The sequence below is a fragment of the Magnolia sinica genome, chromosome 2 (assembly GCF_029962835.1).
Source record: "Magnolia sinica isolate HGM2019 chromosome 2, MsV1, whole genome shotgun sequence".
In the NCBI taxonomy this organism is placed as follows: Eukaryota; Viridiplantae; Streptophyta; class Magnoliopsida; order Magnoliales; family Magnoliaceae; genus Magnolia; species Magnolia sinica.
Window position 1 is genome coordinate 123,600,797 of NC_080574.1, and position 9,097 is coordinate 123,609,893.

Here is a 9,097-nt window from a genome sequence, read left to right on the forward strand (position 1 = left end):
TCTGAGATTAATTAGTATTAGAATTAGGTTAAGATTAGGGTTTATTTTTCTATTATGTTTTTAGGTTAGGATTTTTTCTGAAATTCTTTTTAAAAACTAACATTGTTTTCTGTTTTGTAGGATCCTAACATTGTAACTCTTATTCAATAATTTTGTTCCAACCCTCTCTCTTATCTTTTCTAGAACTCTTATTTGTTTTAGTTTTTCTAGTTTTCTTTTTACCTTTAATTATTTAGTTACTTGAGGGCCGAGAGTATTTCATCCCCAAGTGAATTCGTGACAACACTCAATGTCTCTTAAGTGAAGGAGGATTAGTCGAAGGGTTGCTTATCCATCACCAGATTAGACATCACTTGAGATCATCTGAGTCAATCAAAGTTATGGCTGCAAATCAACCTCAACATCCGGTCGATGAAGTTCAAGATGAAACCGAGGTGCATAATGCACCCCGCTTCGTACTCTACGAGATTATTTCAACCAGTGGGGGTGAGTACACCTTCCTGCATGGTCTTTCCACTTAATGCCGAAAACGTGGATATCAAACCTGGAGTGATACAACTCCTTCCTAAGTTTCATGGACTAGATTCTAAAAGTCCATACTTGCACATTAAGGAGTTTGATGAGATAATCACTAAATTACACTTCCCAAACGTGTCTGAGGACACAATGCGACTTAAATTGTTTCCTTTTTCATTGAAAGAGAAGGCTAAGAGGTGGATACACTCCTTAAAGTCAAGATCCATCGGCACATAGGCCGAGATGACCCGGGAATTTCTCAAAAAGTTTTTTCCATTTTATAAGACTAACACTTTAAGGAAAACAATCATGAACTTTGCCCAGAAATAGGAAGAGACTTTTTTCCTATGTTGGGAAAGGTTCAAAGATCTCACGAATTCCTATCCACATCATGGTTACAAAATATGGCGAACAATAAGCTTTTTCTATAACGAATTAACTTCACCATTGTGTTAGTTGTAGAGATGATGTGTAATGGTGAATTCATAAATAAAGAGGCTAATGATGTGTGGGATTACCTTAATTAATTGGCAGAAAACGTGTAATCATGAGACACCTCACGAAGACCAACCACTTCTAAGCCTACTCAATCAAAGGAAATGGGATGAATTTATGTCTTAAAAGAGGAAGATGACATGAGTGCATGGGTGGTCAATCTCACAAGAAAAATTGATGCCATGGAACTTAAGAAGGCAGAACCTATAAATCTAATAAGGCTGTGGAAGTTGTTTGTGGTATTTATCACTACAAAAAAAACGAGCAAAGGCTACGGCCAAAAACCGTAACAAAAGCCCTTTTACTACGGATATGATCCGTAGCACGCCCGTCGCTATTGGTGGGGTAGTTAAAGGTATAGCTACGGATTATATCCGTAGCAATAGTTATCAATAGCTAAGGATTATATCCGTAGCAATAGATACCAATAGCTACGGACTATATCCATAGCAATAGATACCAATAGCTACGGACAAAAGCCGTAACTATAACTACGGCTTATATTCGAAGCTATTTTAAAAAAAATTGTAATAATACAACCTATTTCCATTGCAAGAACCTGCTGTGATTGATAACTCATCTAAGCTTAATGCTGATAGAAATAGTACATAAAATGTAATTAGAAAAAAAATGATGCATTTATTACAAATAGCAATCAAATCATACAATGCATCCTACATTCACATTTCTAAATAAACAATACTTCACTTTGCTCAACCTATCATAAGAATTACAACTAAGGCGTGCCCTCATGTGTAAGAAACAAATACACTCCAACACAGTAAACACCCTCCATATGCATTCAATAATGCTTACATTTTTACAGAATTTTCTTCCTTCAGACGGTCAATTTTAGCAAATGCAGAAGATAGAGCTTCTTCTTTCCTTGAAACTGCAGATGTAACTTCTGTGGACTTCGACACAAGATCACTTTCAAGTTCTGAAACCCTTCCCTTGAGAAAATGAATTTCATCCTCCACTGACTTCTTTAGCTTGTCAGCCTGTATAAAACAACATTTGTAGACATAATCAAACAAGCATGCCTTTGTACACATCTCAAAAGGAAGAAAGAAAAAAAAACACTTATATATGAAAAAATCAAAAATGTACCTACAAATCTTCTAAACTATGGCAAAATCCAACATGAGTAATGTGTTCAAACCTAGGATGGACTTTTAAACTCAAAACCTAGGTTTAGGTTAAGGTTATGGGTTTAGGTTTAGGTTTAGGTTTAAGTTTTAGGTTTAGGTTAAGGTTATAGGTTTAGGTTATAGGTTATAGGTTATAGCTTTAGGGAATTGAGAATAGGTTAAGGTTTAGGTTTAGGAAATCGGGTTCGGGTTCGGGTTCGGGATCGGGTTTAGGTTTGGGTTTTCAAGTTTAGGTTTAGGTTTAGATTAGCGAGTTGAGATTAGGATTAGGTGTAGGTTTAGGTTTAGGTTAGGGAGTTGAGATTAGGATTAGGTGTAGGTTTAGGTTTAGGGATTTGAGAATACATTTAGGTTTTAGGTTTAGGTTTAGGTTTTAGGTCATAGGTTTTGGTTATAGGTTTAGGTTTAGGTTTTAGGTTTAGGTTTAGGTTAAGGTTATAAGTTTAGGTTATAGGTTATAGGTTATAAGTTAAGGTTTAGGTTATAGGTTTTGGTTTAGGTTTAGGTTATAGGTTTAGGTTAAGGTTTAGGTTTAGGTTTAGGTTATAAGTTATAGGTTATAGGTTAAAGCTTTAAGGAATTGAGAATAGGTTAAGGTTTAGGTTTAGGTTTAGAAACCAGATTCGGGTTTGAGATCGGGTTTAGTTTGGGTTTTCAAGTTTAGGTTTAGGTTAAGGAGTTGAGATTAGGATTAGGTGTAGGTTTAGGTTTAAGGATTTGAGAATACATTTAGGTTTTAGGTTTAGGTTTAGGTTTTACGTTTAGGTTTTACGTTTAGGTTAGGTTTAGGTGTAGGTTATATGTTATAGGTTATAGGTTATAGGTTATAGCTTTAGGGAATTGAGAATAGGTTAAGGTTTAGGTTTAGGAAATCAGGTTTGGGTTCGGGATCGTGTTTAAGTTTGGGTTTTCAAGTTTACATTTAGGTTTAGGTTAGGGAGTTGAGATTAGGATTAGGTGTAGGTTTAGGTTTAGGGATTTGAGAATACATTTAGGTTTTAGGTTTAGGTTTAGGTTTTAGGTTTTAGGTTTAGGTTTAGGTTTTAGGTTTAAGTTATCGGTTATAAGTTTAGGTTATAGGTTATAGATTATAAGTTAAGGTTTAGTTTATAGGTTTTGGTTTAGCTTAAGGTTATAGGTTTAGGTTTGGGTTAAGGTTTAGGTTTAGGTGATAGGTTTAGGTTATATGTTATAGGTTATAGGTTATAGGTTATAGGTTATAGGTTATAGCTTTAAGGAATTGAGAATAGGTTAAGGTTTAGGTTTAGGAAATCGGGTTCGGGTTTGGGATCGTGTTTAGGTTTGGGTTTTTAAGTTTAGGTTTAGGTGTAGGTTTAAGTTTAGGGATTTGAGAATACATTTAGGTTTTAGGTTTAGGTTTAAGTTTTAGTTTATAGGTTTAGGTTATAGGTTTAGGTTTAGGTTTTAGGTTTAGGTTAAGGTTAGGTTATAGGTTATAAGTTTAGGTTATAGGTTATAGGTTGTGGTTTAGGTTAAGGTTATAGGTTTTGGTTTAGGTTTAGGTTTAGGTTATATGTTTAGGTAAGGTTTAGGTTTAGGTTTTAGGTTTTAGGTTATAGGTTATAGCTTTAGGGAATTGAGAATAGGTTAAGGTTTAGGTTTAGGAAATCAGGTTCAGGATCAAGATCGGGTTTAGGTTTGGGTTTTCAAGTTTAGGTTTAGGTGTAGGTTTAGGTTTAGGGATTTAAGAATACATTTAGGTTTTAGGTTTAGGTTTAGGTTTTAGTTTATCGGTTTAGGTTTAGGTTTTAGGTTTAGGTTAAGGTTAGGTTATAGGTTATTAGTTTAGGTTATAGGTTATAGGTTAAGGTTTAGGTTATAGGTTTTGGTTTAGGTTAAGGTTATAGGTTTTGGTTTAGGTTTAGGTTTAGGTTTAGGTTAGGTTTAGGTTTAGGTTATAGGTTATAGGTTATAGGTTATAGCTTTAGGGAATTGAGAATAGGTTAAGGTTTAGGTTTAGGAAATCGGGTTCGGGTTCGGGATCGGGTTTAGGTTTGGGTTTTCAAGTTTAGGTTTAGGTTAAGTAGTTGAGATTAGGATTAGGTGTAGGTTTAGGTTTAGGGATTTGAGAATACATTTAGGTTTTAGGTTTAGGTTTAGGTTTTAGGTTATAGGTTTTGGTTTAGGTTTAAGTTTAGGTTTTAGGTTTAGGTTAAGGTTATAGGTTTAGGTTATAGGTTTAGGTTAGGTTTAGGTTATAGGTTATAGCTTTAGGGAATTGAGAATAGGTTAAGGTTTAGGTTTAGAAAATCAGGTTCAGGTTCAGGATCGGGTTTAGGTTTGGGTTTTCAAGTTTAGGTTTAGGTTTAGGTTAGGGAGTTGAGATTAAGATTAGGTGTAGGTTTAGGTTTAGGAATTTGAGAATACATTTAGGTTTTAAGTTTAGGTTTAGGTTTTAGGTTTTAGGTTTACGTTTAGGTTTTAGGTTTAGGTTATCAGTTATAAGTTTAGGTTATAGGTTAAGGTTTAGTTTATAGGTTTTGGTTTAGGTTAAAGTTATAGGTTTAGGTTTAGTTTAAGGTTTAGGTTTAGGTTATAGGTTTAGGTTAAGGTTTAGGTTTAGGTTATATGTTATAGGTTATAGGTTATAGGTTATAGCTTTAAGGAATTGAGAATAGGTTAAGGTTTAGGTTTAGGAAATCGGGTTCGGGTTCGGGATCGGGTTTAAGTTTGGGTTTTCAAGTTTAGGTTTAGGTGTAGGTTTAGGTTTAAGGATTTGAGAAGACATTTAGGTTTTAGGTTTAGGTTTAGGTTTTAGTTTGTAGGTTTAGGTTTAGGTTTTAGGTTTAGGTTAAGGTTAGGTTATTGGTTATAAGTTTAGGTTATAGGTTATAGGTTAAGGTTTAGGTTATAGGTTTTGGTTTAGGTTAAGGTTATAGGTTTTGGTTTAGGTTTAGGTTTAGGTTTTAGGTTTAGGTTATAGGATAAGGTTAGGTTTAGGTTTAGGTTATAGGTTATAGGTTATCAGTTATAGCTTTAGGGAATTGAGAATAAGTTAAGGTTTAGGTTTAGGAAATCAAGTTCGGGTTCGGGATCGGGTTTAGGTTTGGGTTTTCAGGTTTAGGTTTAGGTATAAGTTTAGGTTTAGGGATTTGAGAATACATTTAGGTTTTAGGTTTAGGTTTAGGTTTTAGTTTATAGGTTTAGGTTTAGGTTTTAGGTTTAGGTTAAGGTTAGGTTATAGGTTATAAGTTTAGGTTATAGGTTATAGGTTAAGGTTTAGGTTATAGGTTTTGGTGTAGGTTAAGGTTATAGGTTTTGGTTTAGGTTTAGGTTTAGGTTAGGTTTAGGTTAGGTTTAGGTTATAGGTTTAAGTTAGTTTAGGTTTAGGTTATAGGTTATAGGTTATAGGTTATAGGTAATAGCTTTAGGGAATTGAGAATAGGTTAAGGTTTAGGTTTAGGAAATCGGGTTCGGGTTTAGGTTTGGGTTTTCAAGTTTAGGTTTAGGTTAAGTAGTTGAGATTAGGATTAGGTGTAGGTTTAGGTTTAGGGATTTGAGAATACATTTAGGTTTTAGGTTTAGGTTTAGGTTTTAGGTTATAGGTTAAGGTTATAGGTTTTGATTTTGGTTTAGGTTTAGGTTTTAGGTTTAGGTTAAGGTTATAGGTTTAAGTTATAAGTTTAGGTTAGGTTTAGGTTTAGGTTATAGGTTATAGGTTATAGGTTATAGCTTTAGGGAATTGAGAATAGGTTAAGGTTAAGGTTTAGGAAATCGGGTTCGGGTTCGGGATCGGGTTTAGGTTTGGGTTTTCAAGTTTAGGTTTAGGTTAAGTAGTTGAGATTAGGATTAGGTGTAGGTTTAGGTTTAAGGATTTGACAATACATTTAAGTTTTAGGTTTAGGTTTAGGTTAAGGTTATAGGTTTAGGTTTAGGTTTAGGTTTAGGTTATAGGTTAGAGGTTATAGGTTATAGTTTTAGGGAATTGAAAATAGGTTAAGGCTTAGGTTTAGGAAACTAGGTTCGGGTTTGAGATCGGGTTTAGTTTGGGTTTTCAAGTTTAGGTTTAGGTTAAGGAGTTGAGATTAGGATTAGGTGTAGGTTTAGGTTTAAGGATTTAAGAATACATTTAGGTTTTAGGTTTAGGTTTAGGTATAGGTTATTTGTTATAGGTAATAGGTTATAGCTTTAGGGAATTGAGAATAGGTTAATGTTTAGGTTTAGGAAATCAGGTTCGGATTCGAGATCGGGTTTAGGTTTGGGTTTTCAAGTTTAGGTTTAGGTTTAGGGATTTGAGAATACTTTTAGGTTTTAAGTTATAGGTTTAGGTTTAGGTTTTGGTTTAGGTTTAGGTTTCGGTTTTAGGTTTAGGTTAAGGTTATAGGTTTAAGTAATAGGTTTAGGTTAGGTTTAGGTTTAGGTTATAGGTTATAGGTTATAGGTTATAGCTTTAGGGAATTGAGAATAGGTAAAGGTTTAGGTTTTGGAAATCGGGTTCGGGTTTGGGATCGGGTTTAGGTTTGGGTTTTCACGTTTAAGTTTAGGTTAAGTAGTTGAGATTAGGATTAGGTGTAGGTTTAGGTTTAGGGATTTGACATTGCATTTAGGTTTTAGGTTTAGGTTTAGGTTTTAGGTTTTAGGTTAAGGTTATAGGTTTTGGTTTAGGTTTAGGTTTTATGTTTAAGTTAAGGTTATAGGTTTAGGTTAGGTTTAAGTTTAGGTTATAGGTTATAGGTTATAGGTTATAGCTTTAGTGAATTGAGAATAGTTAAGGTTTAGGTTTAGGAAATCGGGTTCAAGTTCGGGATCGGGTTTAGGTTTGGGTTTTCAAGTTTAGGTTTAGGTTAAGTAGTTGAGATTAGGAATAGGTGTAGGTTTAGGTTTAGGGATTTGAGAATACATTTAGGTTTTTGGTTTAGGTTTTGGTTTTAGGTTATAGGTTAAGGTTATAGGTTTTGGTTTAGGTTTAGGTTTAGGTTATAGGTTTAGGTTAAGGTTATAGGTTTAGGTTATAGGTTTAGGTTAGGTTTAGGTTTGGGTTATAGGTTATAGCTTTAGGGAATTGAGAATAGGTTAAGGTTTAGGTTTAGGAATTTGGGTTTGGGTTCGGTATCGAGTTTTGGATCGGGTTTAGGTTATAGGTTTAGGATTAGGTTATAGGTTATTGGTTTAGGTTACAGGTTTAGGTTTAGGTTTAGGTTAGGTTATAGGTTATAGGTTTAGGTTTAAGTTATAGGTTATAGGTTATAGGTTAAAGTTTAGGTTATAGGTTAAGGTTTAGGTTTAGGTTATAGGTTTAGGGTGTGGTCCCTGCAAATACAGATATAAACACGGCCTGCTCCAATTGGCCAGGCCCCTCCAATGTTGTCCATAGGAAATGGACAGCTTCATTATGGTCATAATAGCGGTTCCCACCTTCTAGGGACCCCCGCTCAACATCCGGATAACTCCGACGCACATCCGAATCTGCTTCATCAATTTCGAGATAATATATTAACATGGGCCTGTTCAAATGGTCAGGCCACCCATATTGTTGTCCATAGGAAATAAACAGCTTCATCATGGTCATAACAGCGGTTCCCACCTTCCAAGGACCCCCACTCAACATCCGGATAGCTCCGACGCACATCTAGATCTACTTCATCAATTTCGAGATAATATATAAACATGGGCCTATCCAAATGGCCAAGCCACTTCATTAATGAATCATATAGTATGAAGGAAAGAAGACTTACCAATTTAGCAAGCAATGAGAGAAAGTGTGAGTGCTTGGAATGTCGCCCTTTCTTTGAATAATGGATGCATATTCCACAATGCAATCTAAGAATGAGTAAGTTTTTTAGTTTCTCCGACAATGCATATGGACACAGATTTACAAATAAATAAAATTTAAATCTACCTTCTAAATTGTACTTACCGATAGTTGGAATTGTGGTAGCAATCTCCCCCAGCTTGAGCTTGAGTCTGTTTTCTATTACCATTAGCGAAATCAATACGAACTTACAACAATAGGTACCAGGTCTTTGGTCCAGGGGTGATCCACAATAAAAGGTACCATTTACCATGAACTAAAACCATATATTATCCATACCTTAATTGGACTCACTACAAGGGTAATCTTTCAATGATGGCCCACTGCTTCTGATAATCACTACAGGGGTAAGAAAATTACAAATAGTAAGACTCGTGAGATGACATATGTACAAATAGTGACAAGACTAGCCGGTAATGACAGGAGGCTAAGACATCAAATTATTTATGAAGAACAAGAAAAAACAAAGATAAAATAAATAGTTAAAAACTTTACCATTTCAATATTGAACCTTGTAGTGGCAACATTGATTTGTGGGGCTAAAAATACATCAGTCTACATATAAAAATCTCAAGTTAGTTAGGCCTTTGAGGTCCTCAAATGATAGTAGAAGAAGCCAAAAAACTATTTAAATTAACCATCAAGCATTTTAAAAATCCCTCTCAGAAAATGAAGGAAAAGTAAACGACTCACCTTTATGCCCATTCTCCCTCCTCCTTTAGCCGGGCTTGGGACCGACAATGCAAGGAGTTGCATTGGCGGAGTTAAAAAGGGGCTTAGGCTCCATTTGGTTTGTGACGACCAAATGAAGTCTAATATGTTTAAATATAGAGTATAAAATTCATTCAAAATTACAAAAACCAAACCAAACAACATATAGAGTAACCAAAAAAATAAGCGAAACATTAATATAGAGTAACTAAAAACCAAACCAAGTTCTGAGTTCATCAATATAAAGTAACTAAAGTGCCAAATTAGTTCAAAATTAACCAAAAAAAAAACAAGCGAAACATCATATAAAGTAACTAAAAAAAGCATCCTCACCAAGTTCAATTATAGAGTACCAAATTTGTTCAAATTATTGAAATCTCAAAGATTCCTTCCCCCATTGCACAAGTGATCCCTGACTGGCCTCTCCAAGCGTAGATGAGAACCCATCTTC

The 9,097-nt window shown here is 34.6% G+C and overlaps 1 long non-coding RNA gene across 1 annotated transcript; it reads right to left on the minus strand.

Annotated features, from left to right (window-relative positions):
• Positions 1-1,630: 1,630 nt before the first annotated feature.
• LOC131237539 (uncharacterized) lies at positions 1,631-8,677 on the minus strand. Its single transcript, XR_009167302.1, has 4 exons — positions 8,431-8,677; positions 8,230-8,274; positions 7,859-7,943; positions 1,631-2,012 (listed from the first exon to the last, which is right to left on the minus strand). It is a non-coding gene; the product is annotated as an uncharacterized LOC131237539 (long non-coding RNA).
• Between the last annotated feature and the right edge of the window lie 420 nt (positions 8,678-9,097).